Source organism: Bidens hawaiensis, unplaced genomic scaffold, assembly GCF_021521415.1.
Source record: "Bidens hawaiensis isolate Kalapana, Puna unplaced genomic scaffold, B.hawaiensis_p1.1 tig00038654_1, whole genome shotgun sequence".
NCBI lineage: Eukaryota > Viridiplantae > Streptophyta > Magnoliopsida > Asterales > Asteraceae > Bidens > Bidens hawaiensis.
In genome coordinates, this window is record NW_027496798.1 from 145,842 (window position 1) to 162,975 (window position 17,134).

Here is a 17,134-nt window from a genome sequence, read left to right on the forward strand (position 1 = left end):
AGTCGTATTTTCATTTAATAACGAAACTAGAAAAACGGGATGTCACAATATATATATGGGAATCACCGAAATTGTTTTGTACATGTAATTTATGAATGTGAATATTATTTGCATCAGTTCAAATGGTTGATAAACTTTCAAAGATAGACTTTACTATGTTATTAAATTAAAGTATAATTTTTCCAGGATTCATATATTAAATTCATATATAAATATGCAAGTAGTAAATGTAGAAAACAAGATGTGATTTTTGTCTTATAGGATAAAGGGTTAGACCCTTGAAACCCTTATTTTTACCCGATCCTTTTATTGTGTAGAGGGTAGGGTCTCGGGTCCACGTTTCTTTTTAAAAGGGTAAAGAGCCCAGGTAGGGAATTAGGTAAAAGGTTCAGGTCTTACCCTTTGAGCAGTCTTAACGAATTATGTTTTTCGGGGCTTGGTTCATACTCATATGTGTTAGATAATACACTTACCTTGAGTGGTAAGTATATGTTATATGAATGTCATACGAAAGATATATGAATGATATTGAAATGATGAAGGAATGCAAAAAGGGTAGGAGTATATATGTAGATGTTTATGAATATATATATATATATACGTATATATATATATATATATATATATATATATCCGAGGATGGTGGGAACCAGACCCTTATAATATCCGAGGTACGTACGGCGAAATTATCTTTAAAATGAAGAGATAATTACTTATGTATTAGTAGACTAAAACAAGAAAGTATGAAAGTTTGAAAGAATGAAAGTATGAAAATATAAAAGAACGTAAGTATGAAAGTATAAAGCATGAATGTATGTGTGTATGTATGAATGAAGCATAAGCAGGTTAAGTAATTAAAATGTGTCTTTGGATACGTATAAGTATGTAAATGAATGAAATGTATGTTGCCAGATTAACTAGAACTCACTCAGTGTAGCTGACTTTTAGTATGCACGTAGGCAAATAGGATGAAGGAACTTGCTTGAGGGGATACATAGCATGGACTAAGCCGACTAGCATCTAGTGAAGAAAAGTTATGATATTTTATGATAAGATGATTTGAAAGTTTAAAGACAAGATCTAATATTTTTAATGAATGTTTGATGTTTTTATATTCCACCTAAAACTTTTAATTCACTCTGATATTTAGAACTATGTTTATGAGTAAATCCAATGTGTACGTAGAGCACCGGGATCGGGGCCTTCCAAGTTGGTATCAGAGCCTAAGTTCGAGAGAATTAAGCATCCTGCATGCTTAGACTCGAACAGAGAATGAGACATTAAGAAAAAAAGAAAGAAGATGCTAGTTCGAGAAGGCCATGTGTCCCTCAAGCAAGCTCAAGAAAGATAAAGTACATGATTAAGTTCATGTAATGATTTATAAGTATATGTATTTGCATGTTAAATGAAGGTAGAATGATGTATGATGTTAGCTTAATTGCTAAAGAAAGAAAGTATGAATGTCAGCATAATTGCTAAAGAAAGAATGTGTGTATGCTAGCTTAATTGCTAGGGATAAGTATGTAGGTTATATGTATGTTTTTGCATGATTGCATGAATAGTAGAAACTAGCACAAGTGAAATCATGAAGGGAAGTATGTAAGACCTGAGGAGTAATGTAAAGAGTTAACTACACTTGGCCAGTGTCATTAACTACTTACCTTACAAGTCAAGTGCTAAATTATTCCTGGAGTGATAAAGTTTGTGTTTCCTTAGAGAAAATATATGATGAATGCTGCAAGGAGACGGGAACAAGGAGGTCATATTGGACGTTATGGTAGGACACGTTCCAACCAGATGCCTTCTGAATAAATGTGTGACATAATGATATACCAATTGTAGACAGTAATGATGAAGGATCACACTTGGAGATTGTTGTCAAATACACTAAGGGATTTGCTCTTGTTGAAGCATTAAAGGATGCCCAAACGGGGAATCCAAATGGAAGCAACATGAAAGTAGTGGAGATAAGTCAGTTGGAATGAGTAAACACATGTAGTATGTTTGCAATAGTTAACTCCATCAGAGAACTTGTTGTGATCGGGAGTGACAAAGCAAATGATGAGAAGGTAGAGATGATTGAGAAGAACGAGTGATAGGCGAGGAAATCTAATTGAAAAAAGACATTAAAGGATGAGGCTACATTGTAAGAATAAATTTATTTTATATATTTATTTATATGGCCATCATTATCATTTATATATAATAGATCAAAATAATTAATTATACCTTATTATATATTAGCTTGGTAATTGTTGATGGGTCATATTACTCTTAATAGCTAATAAAGGGTTTCCCCTTGGGTGTATATATAGAGAGAATAAAATAACATCATAACCTAATCTCACACACATAAGTAAATCATGTGTCTCCTCTCTCTCCTAAACCGGGTTCCTCTCAAGAACCCTAACCATCCTTAACTTTACATCCTAAAGGGGAACTCGATCAAGATGACAAGCATGTCGACTACATCATACCCTGCTGTAGTTACTACTCTTCATGCTGTAACAGGTTCATAGGTTTAATATTTATCATGTTTTATATTACTTACATGAAGAACTGATCAACATGTGGCATCAGAGTGATGTTGATTAATCAGTTCTTCATGTTTTCCGTAAATCTGGAATTGAATCAGAAGACATGGACTAAAACTTGATAAAACCTAATTTTTTAGGTTTCTTTTTTTTCATGTTCTATTACGAAAACAATACATGAAACTGTTTAAAATCGCTAAAATTCATATTTAGTAAACTCTAATATTTTCGAAATATGTTAATTTCATGTTTAAAGATTTCCATTCCAGGTTTTTTGTATGTTTAATTGTTAAAATTTTCGATGATGTTCTTTGCGTCCATCATTATTATCGAAAATTATACATATGTTGGTTCAAAATCTTGATTAAAATTTGTTAATGATTATGTAGGGATATATTTTTTCAAATCTTGGATAATTTAGAAGTTTTAATATTTTCTTAAAGGATTTGAATCCTTTGAAAATAGGAAACATATATAATTGTTAATCATTAAAAATATTTGAACCAAATCTTATCATTACTAAATTAGTTTAAAAATATCATGGGTTAAGGGCTTAAACAAGTTTATGGGTTCACGGGTTATTTAAAAAATCATGTATTATGGGCTTAAAATGGCTTATGTGTTCTAAGAGTTTATGAGTTCCTAAAAAGGTTTGGGTTCATAACCCATAAACCCGAAAACTCACTAATACCGGAATCAACATTTTCCATAAAACTCCATAAAATCATGTAAACACCCAAATACTGAAAAACCCACTAAAAGCCGGAAACTGGCAATTCTCGGGAACCCAAAATTTCCGAGAACTAATTCCGCAAAATAAGGTCCTACCGGAAACTTAAAAAGCCTTACTCTAAACATTTTTCGCTATTACTAATTCAATGTTTTGTAAACCTTAAATATTATAAAATGTTACAAAACATAAAGGCTTAACTTGAATGAACTTTTGATGTAACACTTTTGCCCAAAGGTGATGAGTTACATTTACCCTATCATTCAAGTTTAACTGAAAGGCTTTTGTTAGTTTTGCCTAACATGATACAAATGTCTCACTTCTGCCCAAAGGTGATTTGTTACATTTTTATTTAGCAAAACTAGCCCGTGCATAATTAAAATAATTGTCTCACTTCGGCCCAAAGGTGATGTGTTACAATTGTTTTGCACATATACTTAAATAAATTTTAATTCTGCCCAAAGGTGATTTATTTTTTGTTTAAGTAGAACTATTAATTATAGTCTATTAGTTTGATGTTAATAATAGACATATCACATCTTCAATAAAATATAGTGATCCTCATATTAATGATCCTTCATTAATCTAATGATCATAAACTTTAATCTATATTATTTTAATATCCCATAATATTACTCACTATATTTTCTTCCATAAATAACGATCTCATCCAAATCATCCACTCTAATCTTAAAATAAAATTGAATTTTGTCTCATAAAGAGTTTTAATAACATTTAGCTCTTCTCAAATTTAATTATTCATTAAGACATGATATGGCTATCCTACTGCTCTTTCTAATAACAATCATTATATTAAAAACTAGAGCATAACAAATTGGATGCGTTAATCATAATGTCTCTTATAATAATGATAATCAATAATTTATTTAAATAAATGCTATCACTAGAGTTATTCTTGATTTAGTTTAACCTAAGACTAATCAAAATAACTCATAAGACGCATGCATTCTTTCTTGAAAATTCTAACTATAAGGTTAAATGACATTACCAAATACATCATAATGTAAAATACCATGACCCATAAAATTAAGGGCTTACACATGGAAATAAATACATTTTTTAGTACATTACATACTAAAATTTTCAGCAGTACAATTTGATGCCTTACGAATCAACTATAACACTCAGAAGTACCAAAGGAAAATGAGTGTGTTGATCAGCAACATATGTACACGAAAAGAAATGTCTGGTGCTAGAAATAAGATGTTATTCAACTCACTACCACTAAAACTTAAAAGAGGATAATTCTAAGGTTCATAGACAAAATACAAGTATTACTTCCAGCTTTAGGTTTCTTAAGGAGAAGTCCCATTGCAAAAATATGCCATTTGATTAGGCATAGACATTACAAGACTATCCCTAATTCAAAAGAACAACTGGCTAAAATTGATAGTTGTATAATAATGATATATAAGTCTGCCAATCCTAATATTCCCATTAACACATGATTTGTTGAGTTTAGTTCTATATGTTTACCCGAAATCAACAAATAACTAACATGAGTGTTAGTGACAAATTTAAATGTTAAGGTTATTAGAACCATGATAAACTGTCTTTTAATTACACTTTATGATACCTTAAATATTCTGAAGATTAATCAGAATTTAGTATCAATACTTAAGTTACATTATGACAATTATAAGGTTTGCATAGCCAACATAAAGTCACTCTTACCTTAAACTTTTATATTATTTGTTATCAATATCTGGATTGAAATATTTATAAAATAGAACTAGATGATAATGTATACCATCATAACTTTTGTTATCATGCCAATAAAAATTTAACAAAAGACAAATGAGACCAATAAAATTCATCCATTAAAAGCAAATTTTATGAGAAATCATGACATGTTTGATGAGGGTGTTTTTTCATAATCTCATTCTTAGTGATTTTAAATCATGTGTTAGATGTCCTAAACATTACTTGGCTTAAGAAATATATATGGGTCCACCAGAAGTTATATTTCACGTACATTCGTGGAACTTATTCAAATGGAATATTCAAACATAATTCTTTTATCATTTAAAAAACTATTTACTTGTATCTAATCTGACTTCTATGGTCCATGGTTTTAAAGAGATCCATTCATATATACATAATACGATTTCTTCTAAATATATCCCTAAGTTTATTATGACATCTGGACGTTAATGAAATCAAATCAAGTCTAACATATATATGAGAAATTCTGACATCACGTACATCATTGAAACTCCTTATGTAGTTTTTTCTAGAGATATTAAAGATTAGTGGGAGCCTTAAGTGTCTCAATCATAACTTACAAGATTTGCAGGAGTTGGTGGAGTGAAAACTTGATATTATCTCAATTGCACCTCTTGCACATGGCACTGCTTCATCACAACACTATTTTATCGAAACTTATCTCTTTAGAATTTACTACTACTACTCTTACAAAAGTTTCATTGTTGCTAAATGTGGGCATATTCAGATTTCTTAATAAACTAATCCTCACTAAGAGAAACTACAACTTATATTATTAACTTGTTTCTCTATTAGAATCTATTGGTCCTTAAATATTGACCATAAGCATGTAAATTTCCTAAAGGTTTCTAAGGCCAGTGGGAGCAGTAAAAGTATTTATAATGACTTGTTAGAAGTACAAGAGGCGGGGGGAGAGATATTAAATTTTACTCCAATTACACCTCTTGTACACCATACTGCACCAACTCTTACACACTTAGAATCCTGAAAATGATAGCCACCTAACCAAGAGCTAATCCTTATAACCGAGACTTTTAAAATTACCCAATAATCAACTTAGGAGGCCATCTAGGTTTTAAAACCTACTAAATTTGATGCTTATGTAACCTCCCTAACTAAAGTTGAATTGGATGTTGGAAAGTTTAATGATCATACCCCTTATAATTAAACCATTATCATCAATCATAATTGACTCCATAAGTCGCTAACGTTTTGAGATTTGGTTGAATCACCTAAAGGTGTTCATAACTAAACTAAATCCTAACACAAACGTTAAGACACTAAGAAGCATAATTGATTATTAAAGGTTATATTCAAAAGGGAATAAATCATCAAAGAGTCTTATAACCTATATTATAAAACATTTCTTTGAGGATCATCACTTTTCAAGTAGCTTATAATAGTTAAAGAGCTACGTTAGAAGAACATTAACACAACTTTCCCTAATAATTGACTTACATACCTACATGCTCATAAAACAACCTAAATGTTATAAACTGAAGATTAATGAACATTTAGTCTATAAGTCAATAAAATTCATATATGGGTTAATGAAAACATCAAAATTTGATGAAATATTTATACAATTATTTTTATCAAAAACCAAGTGGATTAATGTACCTACCTCAAGATGAGTGGGAACAACTAAAAACAAACTTGTCCTTATATAGATGACATTCTTCTGACAAGTATATGTTACATAAGTCAAAGCATTGTTCACACACTTTGATATGAAATATCTCAAAGATATCCCTTACATAATAGATATCATAACATTCTGAGATAGACCCAAAGGGACATTAGTTTTGTTCTATAAGTTTTATCTTAAATGGGTCCTTACACATGTAATAAACAATACTGCTCTATTTAGAGGATAATATGATCATTGAAATTATTACCTTATGCTTCATTAAGTAGAAGCTTTATGTAGGTTCAAGTCTATACTCGTTCAGATATTACTCAAAATTGTAACACACTAGATATGCCTAGATTAATGTGAAACATCTAAAAGAGTATTAAAATATCTTTAAAAGAAATGAAAGACTATAATTTAAAAGAAGAAGTGAGAATTCAAACCGGTATATTACTCTAAACTTTGTCATATTCAGAGATAAGAAAAAGTAATTTTCGGGATATATTCTTATGTCAGTAGGTAAATCTATCTCATGGAGGAGTCATAATGAACTAATAACAATAACCTAAGTCATAACAACATAATATGTTGATTAATTACAACGTTGTTGTCAATAAATGTTGTTGAATATTTATTAGTGGACTCATAAGTTTTATTAAACTCCAAATAACTTATATATTGAAGACTAATTGTGATAACGTCAGCTACCATGTTTTCTCAAACAGTAACAGTTTGATAGGTGCTGCATTAAATTTTGATATGAAATTAATTTTTCGTTTATCAACGAATTGAGGAATCTAAATTTTAATATCGAATACATTCATGATATGCTTAAGGATCCTATAACTAAAGGTTTATTACCCATAAGTATTATGAAAGCGCTTATAATCATGAGGGGTTTATTAATGACCACGTACTACTGCATATCATACTATGAATGATTAACTATTAAATTTCCTCATCAGTTTTGATTTTGTACATCTCTTAATATGTTCTACATGCATAATGACATATAGACGAATTAAATATACAAATCAACGTTCTGAAGGGCTTACATGAAAATTTGGATCATAACTACTTAGCTTTTAAATAAGGACTGCAGTATGATTAATGAGGGTCTTGAGCTGATGTTCAATTCAATGACTGTATTTCTCTGCTCCAGTTTGAGTTTAAAACTAAAATGAGTGTAAACTCCTGATCAGGCTTATCTAATACTCATAATAAATGATTACTCGGCCAAGTGGGAGAATGTAAGAATAAATATATTTTATATATTTATTTATATGGCCATCATTATCATTTATATAATAATAAATCAAAATAATTAATTATACCTTATTGTATATTAGCTTGGTAATTGTTGATGGGCCATATTACTCTTAATAGCTAATAAAGGGTTTCCCCTTGGGTGTATATATAGAGAGAATAAAATAACATCATAACCTAATCTCACACACATAAGTAAATCATGTGTCTCCTCTCTCTCCTAAACCGGGTTCCTCTCAAGAACCCTAACCATCATTAACTATACATCCTAAAGGGGAACTCGATCAAGATGACAAGCATGTCGACTACATCATACCCTGCTGCGGTTACTACTCTTCATGCTGTAACAGGTTCATAGGTTTAATATTTATCATGTTTTATATTACTTACATGAAGAACTGATCAACATACATGGTATAGCGAATGTGAAAAGATTACACTAAGGAGTATGTATGCCAGAGAACACTAGCATTACTTTAGCTCAAATTGTGAGAATGGTTAAGGATTGTAAGATAGAACTACAGGGACGCGAGTTCCCTGTTATTCTTTGTGTTATGACCTTAGGGGGTTCGATGTGGTTTTGGGAATGGATTGGCTATCTGAGTTTGAAGCTCAAATAGTGAGCAAGAGTAAGATGATAAGTGATATATTTGGATGGCGGTACATGATAAGTGAAATCTTAAAGTCATTTGTTTGATCCCACTGATTAACACTTGTTCTAATCAATACCTTAAATCTGATTCAGATCTATATATAATGATATTAATTAAACGGATCTAACTCGTTTATACCTTAGTTTAATTGTTATTAGTGTATATATCTATATATTAGTATTGTGAAGCTTGAGAGAGAGAGAATACTTTAAATCACTGAATAATATTAATTCTCTCAAAACTTCAACCCTTCACAAGTGAACAGTGGTTCACTATATATAGAAGACGATCTGGTTCGCTAACATCCCCTAGCGAACCAGACTCCCCTTCGTTAACTTAATTAACTTAACGAACCACCCCCTGATTCGTTAACATCCCCTAACGAATCATGAGGGAATACATTATATAGTCCTAGTTCGCTAACATCACTAGCGAACTAGACTTAACCTTAACAAATTAGTCCTAGTTCGCTAACATTCCTAGCGAACTAGACTGATCTTAACGAATTAGATAAACAAACATTAAATATTACATTAAAATAATCAAATAAACATTTAACGATAATTACAAAGACTCGAGACGCAAAACCGTGCACTAACAGACACCCCATCGTCTTGAGCTCTTTGTCTTTAACTTATTTGAAATGCTTTGTCTGCCAATCTCTGCAACTATGAATCCCGTGCTCATGGCATACACGAACAACACGTTGAAATTGCATAGCCAGGTCGTAATCTTCTTGGCGTTCAAACAAAATCTGCTTCCTGTATAGCACGTCATTGTCTGTCTCCGATAAATTAACCAACCACATCGGGTCGATTATCTTGATAAGCTCAGTCTGTAGTCCTCGACCACAAACAATAACGGCCTCGCCAGTACGATTGTCGTAGTACCAACGGTTGAAAGACAGATAAATATCTTGTGGCATTGTCTTCACAGGAACTCTTCTCATTGTCTTTGGTGGCTTCACTTTCAAAACAAGTTTCTTCCAGCCAGTCCTCGGATCAATCTCATCAGTACGTTTACGTTTTGGGACTTGGGGCTTGAAGAACTTGAAGCCATGATTGACCTCGAACAGTAAGTGTTGATGAAACCACTCAGCCATTCGGTTGCCCCCACGATTGATAAATGGACGTCTCGCGAAGGTGCGTACATCCCAACGCAGTAGTGTCAGAACATCCATAATCCTTTCGTAATATTGCACACCTTTTTCCCATTTCACAATACATACCTTAAGGTCTGAATTAAAGAGCCAGGAGACAATGTCACCATGTACCTTAGAAACAGTCTTGAAGGTAGTCATCTTATTTGCCTCAATCCAAGCAGCAACGGTATCCTTTCTTTCTTTATCTACATACCGGAAAGCACTGATGATCTTGCCCACTTTCTGGCATTTGAACCATCTTTCAATGTCATCATCAGTTACTTCTTTGAGTGAATGAACTGTAACACCCCGTAACCGCAGCGGAAACGTAAACGGGATGCAACAGACACCTCTGATATCAACCACCTTGTTTATAAAGAGAACCGAATGCATTAATATACTTCAAAATTACATTATCTCGTCTTTCATTACCGTCTAGGTGATACACACATCATACAATACGGTTCATAATTCTATCTGTTATAATGTATCCTAACGTCCAGCACGCAAACCTTACACACATCAAGCACTTAGCACGTAATCAATCACTTTATCTTAGTTGTACCTGAAAAGCATGTGAGAAAACGGGTCAACTACGAATAGTTGGTGAGTTTCACAATTTTAGTAAACCATGATAAATCCATATCATAATATAATATTATATGGGGACACTGTTAACCCATAAACACCTTTAATAACCTCTGGGGACACTGTTAACCCAGAACACTCCCAATAACCTCTGGGGACACTGTTAACCCAGAACACTTCCAATAACCTATGGGGACACTGTTAACCCAGAACACTTCCAATAACCACTGGGGACACTGTTAACCCAGAACACTGTTGCGGGACCTTACAATATTAATAACTCAGACAATTACCAATTTTAATACATTACCGTACGATTCCCGTACAATAAACATTATATAAATACATTTATTTCCATGCGATCAGCATGTACTTAAACATTTTGATAGAAACATGCTTTCCGCCCCGGGAAAATATTTAAAACATTTCAGTAAAAAGGGGCCCGTGAAACTCACCTTACACATGCAAGCAGGTAACGACAATCATTATCAATTAACACGTCCAATCTGTAATATGATCCCTACGATCGTTATTATACAATTATTGTTTATATAATCTTTAACCTTATCAATCGGTACATCTGGGGACACTGTTAACCCAGTACTGTACCTGTTCCGGGGGCAATGTTAACCCAGAAATACTTCTTCGGACTCAGATTGTGATGTCGTTTAGAGTTCCATGGTCACAATTTCTATTAGTCGTTTTCTCGTTTTGCGTGCCTAACACGAATATCCGTTTTATGTTTCAAAAAATGAGTTTGGTCACACACGACCCGAAAATAGTGGTTGTCTGATAATTTAATTTAAAATGTGAAATTATAGCTCGGTTTAGACGTCCCGATTGGCCGCGGGACTCGTTTCCGTCTTTGGCGTACCGGAAACCGTTAAAATTGGTTAAAAATACCCAAATCATCCGGCTTATTTTCGGATGATTCATTTTTACTTGTTTAACTCAATTATATGAAAATAGTCCATTTTTAAGGTTTTTATACACCAGTCAGCTCGCTTAAGCGAACTTCACCGGTTTACGCGTTTTAACTTTAAAAGTTTGATAATCAGCACGATTAATTATCCGCTTATTCTCGGATCTTGAAATTTTTCACAAATCACTTTTTAATAGTGGGGAATTTTATAAAAATATTTCCAGAATTAATTCTTATATTTAAAATTTATTTATCTATTTTTAAACACCATTTAAACACTAAATATGTCGTAAATACCAACCGACCTTAGAAAAATCCCAAATTTTTCCTGGATGTCCCCTGCCATCCACATAGTCCCTTGTAATATTTCCAGAAACAAAATCTTCTTTTACATGCCCTTTTTCAAAAACCGAGCTAGAAATCCCTAGAACTCGTTTAACCGAAAAGCCTACTTAGACTTCTCCAACGGACCTCAAATTTTGGGTGTGACTTATACATGACATGAAAAGCTTATCTGAAATTTTCCAGAATTTTTCATGATGTTTAACTATTTTTCACCATTTTTGGCCAAAACCGAGCATTAAATTCACCAAATATTCATCCTTTATCTAAAAATTACCAAAAATTCACAGAACTCATCTTTTCATGTGTTTAACACCTCTGTAAAATTTCATGACCTAACTCTAAAGCATCAACAATCTGTCCAAATTTCCCAAAACCAAACATAACCGAATATACCTTTCGTTTTCCGCCACTACAAGCTACAAACTCATCTTTCCGCCTTATCTACCACTAAATACAGAGCCTACAAACAACATACCACAATACCAAGCAAGTCACACTCACGATCAAGCCATTTCTTTCATGGTTACGGTTATGATACTAAAAACAAAGATTTAACCGTAAAAATTCGTTTTTGATTCGTTTAACTCATTTCTTGGACCAAGATCCCTTGTATAACCCGTATACATCACTTGATCATGCAAGAATCGGTTTTCATCTTTGAAACCTCATTTTCTTGCAAACAAACTCAAGAAACGAAGATGGAAACGTATATAATTCGATCTTTACCTTGGTTTTTCTTGTTAAAAGTCTCGGTTTTTGATCAAGGAGTTGAGAGGATTTGATGAAGTTTGTGGATTGTTGATTGAAAAAAGAAGAAAAAGAAAATGAGGGCCTTGGGAGGCCGATCGGAATCCATAAGGGTGGGGTGGGACCCACAAAATTCATTCTAGGCCACTCGTTTGGATTTCCGTAATCTGGATAATGTTTTGGATAATCTGGTTCAGTTCGTTTTTCGGTTAAACGTTTAATTCGGCTTACAACGAGGCCAAAACGGTCGTTTTTCGGCTTAAAAATAAAATTTATATAAAACCGATTTAAAAACATAAACCATGACATTTATTAACTTAAAACGTCATATTATTAGTTATTACGCATCTTTTTCGGCTTGATCGATCGTCTCTTGCTCGGTTTGGTATTAAAGGTTTCGTTTAACGTACCGACGTACTATTAAATCGAAATCCTTTTTCTGTGCTTTAATCCACTTATCCCGAAGCTTTAATACTTCGTAACATCACTAAATATCATATATCTCGTCTATAATTGAACCCTCGATTCATTCGGGTTTCAATAACTATCGATCGTTTGATCGCATATTCAATACGGTGAATTATATATTCACGTACAATCAATACAATGAACTATGTATTCTCGTATAATTACCATGGTAACTCTTGTACCCGACATTACATATGACGTAACTAACGTCTACCGGTTAGGGTATACCTGGTTTCGTCGGAATCGTTACATTCTCCCCCCGTTAAGAAATTTCGTCCTCGAAATTTTACACGCCCACTATCTCCTTTCGAGAGAAAGGTGGGGGGGTTTTTCCTTCAGAATTGACCCTCGCCTTACCAAGTATAATCTGGTCCTCGCTGTGAATTTCCACTTAATCTTAATTAATAACGCTTAGTATGTCCAAACTGTTTAGTTTTCCCGTCTACTATCTCTACGGAATTAGTTATGATATCAAACATGTCTTCTATGAGTACCTCTATTACTAGTACTTTCGTTGCCTCATCGCTTAGGCACTTTTCAATCCGTATACATGGCAAAATATCATGTATAGTACTTAGCCCCTGGAATACTTTAATCAATAAACTAAGTGACCAATCATGGAGATAATCTCATGAGACCCAATATATTAAGGAGCTATTTTCGGTTTTGTCAAACCTCACATCACCTTTTTAAGGTGATGCCTTTAAAAATGCCTTGTCACCTCTTTCCAATGACAATGATTTCCTATGAATGTTGGCATAAATCCTTTGCCAATCTCGCGATGCTTTCAACTCATCTTAAATATTATAAATCCGATTGGTTGTTTCTCGAATCAATTCAAATCTTATGGCTTGATTGACGCCCATTTTCAAATTACAAATTGGTGATAATTACTTCACCCATAGAAAGCTTCAAGCTCTCGATGCTTCCTTCCCCGCCTTCCAATAATGGAAGTAGGATGATTATTTTGATATGAGATTATTGAAAATGGTACTCCACGACGAGATACCATTTCACCATCAGGAATTTGGGCAAGAATTCATTGTAATATATTCCCACTATCATTGGCGAATTTTCTGTCGTCGTGGCGTTCCCTAGGGTTTTCGGTGTGCAGCCTTATCTCTGGCATAACTCAATATTCACCAACACACGAAACATATCTTTCTCCAAACTCGGCCATTAATAAAAATCGTTTCAGATATCCGTATCATCAATAGTCAAATCCGATCCCGGATGTATGGATTATTTCGATCTATGCACTTTGTCAATGATTAATTCACGAAGGTCATGGAGGGTCGGGATCCGAACCCGATTTTTGAAGTAGAGAATTTCGTCCACGCGTTGTTCGAAATTCTTCTCATTGTCGTAAGGTTCCTCCTTTTCCAATTGTCCCTCTTTCAACGCCTCACGTTGAGCGACTCGAATCAGATCCGAAAAGTTCGACTGGACTATCATCCCCAACGCCCTCATTCGCAATGGCTTAACCCGATCTTTCCTACTCAAGGCATCGGTTACGACGTTCGCCTTGCCGGGTGGTAACGGATGTCACAGTCATAATTGTTTAACAACTCAGCCCATCTTCGTAGCCTCATATTTAGTTCTTTCTGATCGAATATGTGATGCAAACTTTTATGATCGGTGAAGATGGTGCACTTCGTATCGTAGAGACAATGTCTCCACATTTTAAGTGCATAGATAACCGCTCCCAGTTCTAAGTCGTGAGTAGTGTAATTTTACTCGTGTACTTTTAACTGTCGGGAAGCATAGGCTATAACCTTAATATACTGCGTCAACACGCATCCTAACCCTTTACGCGATGCGTCACAATACGCGACAAAACCATCGTCTCTATCGGGGAGACTTAAAATCGGCGCTTGGCATAATTTTAATGGTTTCTATCTTATTTGGTTCTATGTGAAATCCTTGTTGCTTTACAACATGACCAAGGGATTATGCATTCTTTATTCAAAATCGCATTTCAAAAATTTCGCGTACAACTCCTCTTGCTTTAACACTTCCACAATTTTCCTTATCCGTCGTTCGTGCTCTTCTTTACGTTGCGAATATATTAAAATATCATCAATGAATGATATGACAAATTTTTCAAAGTACAGTTACAGACTCGTTTCATGAGTTCCATGAATGCTGCCGGCGCATTTGTTAGCCCGGAAGGCATAACTAAGAATTCATAATGGCCGTAGCGAGTCCGAAATACTGTTGTTGCAACGTCTTCCTCTTGGATCTCTCATTTGGTGATAACTATATCTAAGATCAATTTTTCTAAAAATAAATCGTCCCTTGCAGTTGGTTAAACAGATCATTCACTTCGAAGAAGTGAGCACCTACTCTTGATCGTCACTTTATTCAATTCTGCCTAATCAACACATATTCTAACACTTCCGTCCTTCATTTCCCAATTAAAACTGGTGCACCCCATGGTGACTAACTAGGTCGTATAAAATCTTATCCAACAATTCTTGTAACTGATTGGATAATTCTTGCATCTCGGACGGTGCAAGTCGGCAGGATGCTTTAGCAACAGGGCCAGCTTGAGACATTAAATCGATTCTGAATTCGACCTGTCGGGTTGGCGGTAATCCAGGGAGTTCTTCTGGGAAAACTTGTGGAAATTTGCGCACCACCGGGATATCTTATATATGTTTTCTTTTAAGTACTTTGGCAATCACGTTTGTTAAATACACCATGTCTTCTTGTCGTAAATATTATAACATCTCAAGATGAGATTTGAGTGGCAACATAATACCGTACACTTTTCTCTGTATTTAATCGCTTCATCGACCGAAAGAGAGCTTCTAATCATCTTCTTTTCATATTTGATTCCTGCCTCATGTTGAGTTAGCCAATCCCTGCTAACTATTACGTCACAACTTCTTTGCTTTACTGGTCGTAGGTCAATAAGGAAAGGTTAATCGTTCAGAATAATAGGACAATTCCGTACAATGTAGTTAACCATTAGGGATTTACCGTTAGCGATTCTACAGTATAGGGTTCTATAGTTTCACTAATCGGTATCTTTCCAAAGGGTAGGAGGTTAGCAGGAACTAACTTCTATCGACGACCGTAAAAGTATCACTGAAGCCAATTGATTTAAAACTACAACGTACTTAATACCCCTTTTGGACCATGACGTGCTTTATTTGAATTACTCACAAAAGCACGGTTCCTTGCTTGTTCAGAGGTTGATGCTTGTCATGAGGTTCATCATCCACAACACCTTGGTTCAACTTTGGGCAATCTCTCTTGAAACGTTATGTACTGCTACATTCATAGCAAGTACAACTGTTTGGCATAATTTGACTTCTTCGGATGGATTGTTATTGAAGTTGTTGGGTTCGGAGTGGTTGTACATGAATGGGTTGGGGTTGCCGGTTCTCATGGTTTCAGTTGGTTCTACGAATGAGGCATTACGTCCATCTTTACCATATCTGTGGCCTACTATCACCCGACATTCTTCTTCCTGCCGATAACTATATTTTCCACATTTAAGGAAGGACCCTTTATGCGGTTCATGTTTTCGCACAAGAACTAGTCTTAGTATAATTCTGGGTTGTAGGACCTACCTACTTATTCGCAAGTCTATCTTGCACTATACCTTTATCATTTCCCTTCTTTAACACTCGATGTTTCACCTAACGTCCTTCCATTCCGCTTCCCATGGAATCAAGTATATCAATGCTACTTATGACACAACCCTTCCAAAGATTGCATATTTTACAGGGTTGACTATACTCCTTATCGATGGAGTTCGTTCCCAATTTAGCGCTCACTTCGCTTAATTTCAGGAGTAATTAGCCAAGCTACCAGACATGACAATTCCTTCAAACGATTAGCGTGTTCTAAGTGATCCGCACACAACATTTCTATCTTTCATAGCTCATTTTCCAATCTCTGAGTTTAATTACTCGAATAAAAGTGCTCTGACACAAGAATTTTAAATCCTGTCCATATTATCTGAGCAATAATTTTTCTAACTATAATTTTGTACCATCGTGTTCCGACACGATACAACATAATTTGCCAACATATCTGTAGCATAATTCACTACACAATGTTCTAGACTCATACCAATATCCTTAACCATTTCGATCTTTTCTATCCACTCGCTAATCTATTCCTCCCTTTACCATCAGTAACTATTAATAATTTCCTTAACACAATCAACAACATATCCTTCATACCGGATCTAATTCATTACGACCACTATTCATGTTTAGTTTATAACTAATACTTGTAGTCACAATAGTATCCGGTGGGACATTATCACTCTTAGTAATAACACTAAGAATTGAATTATTCATAATCATGTGATTGCTCGATCTATAAGTCTACGATCACATTTG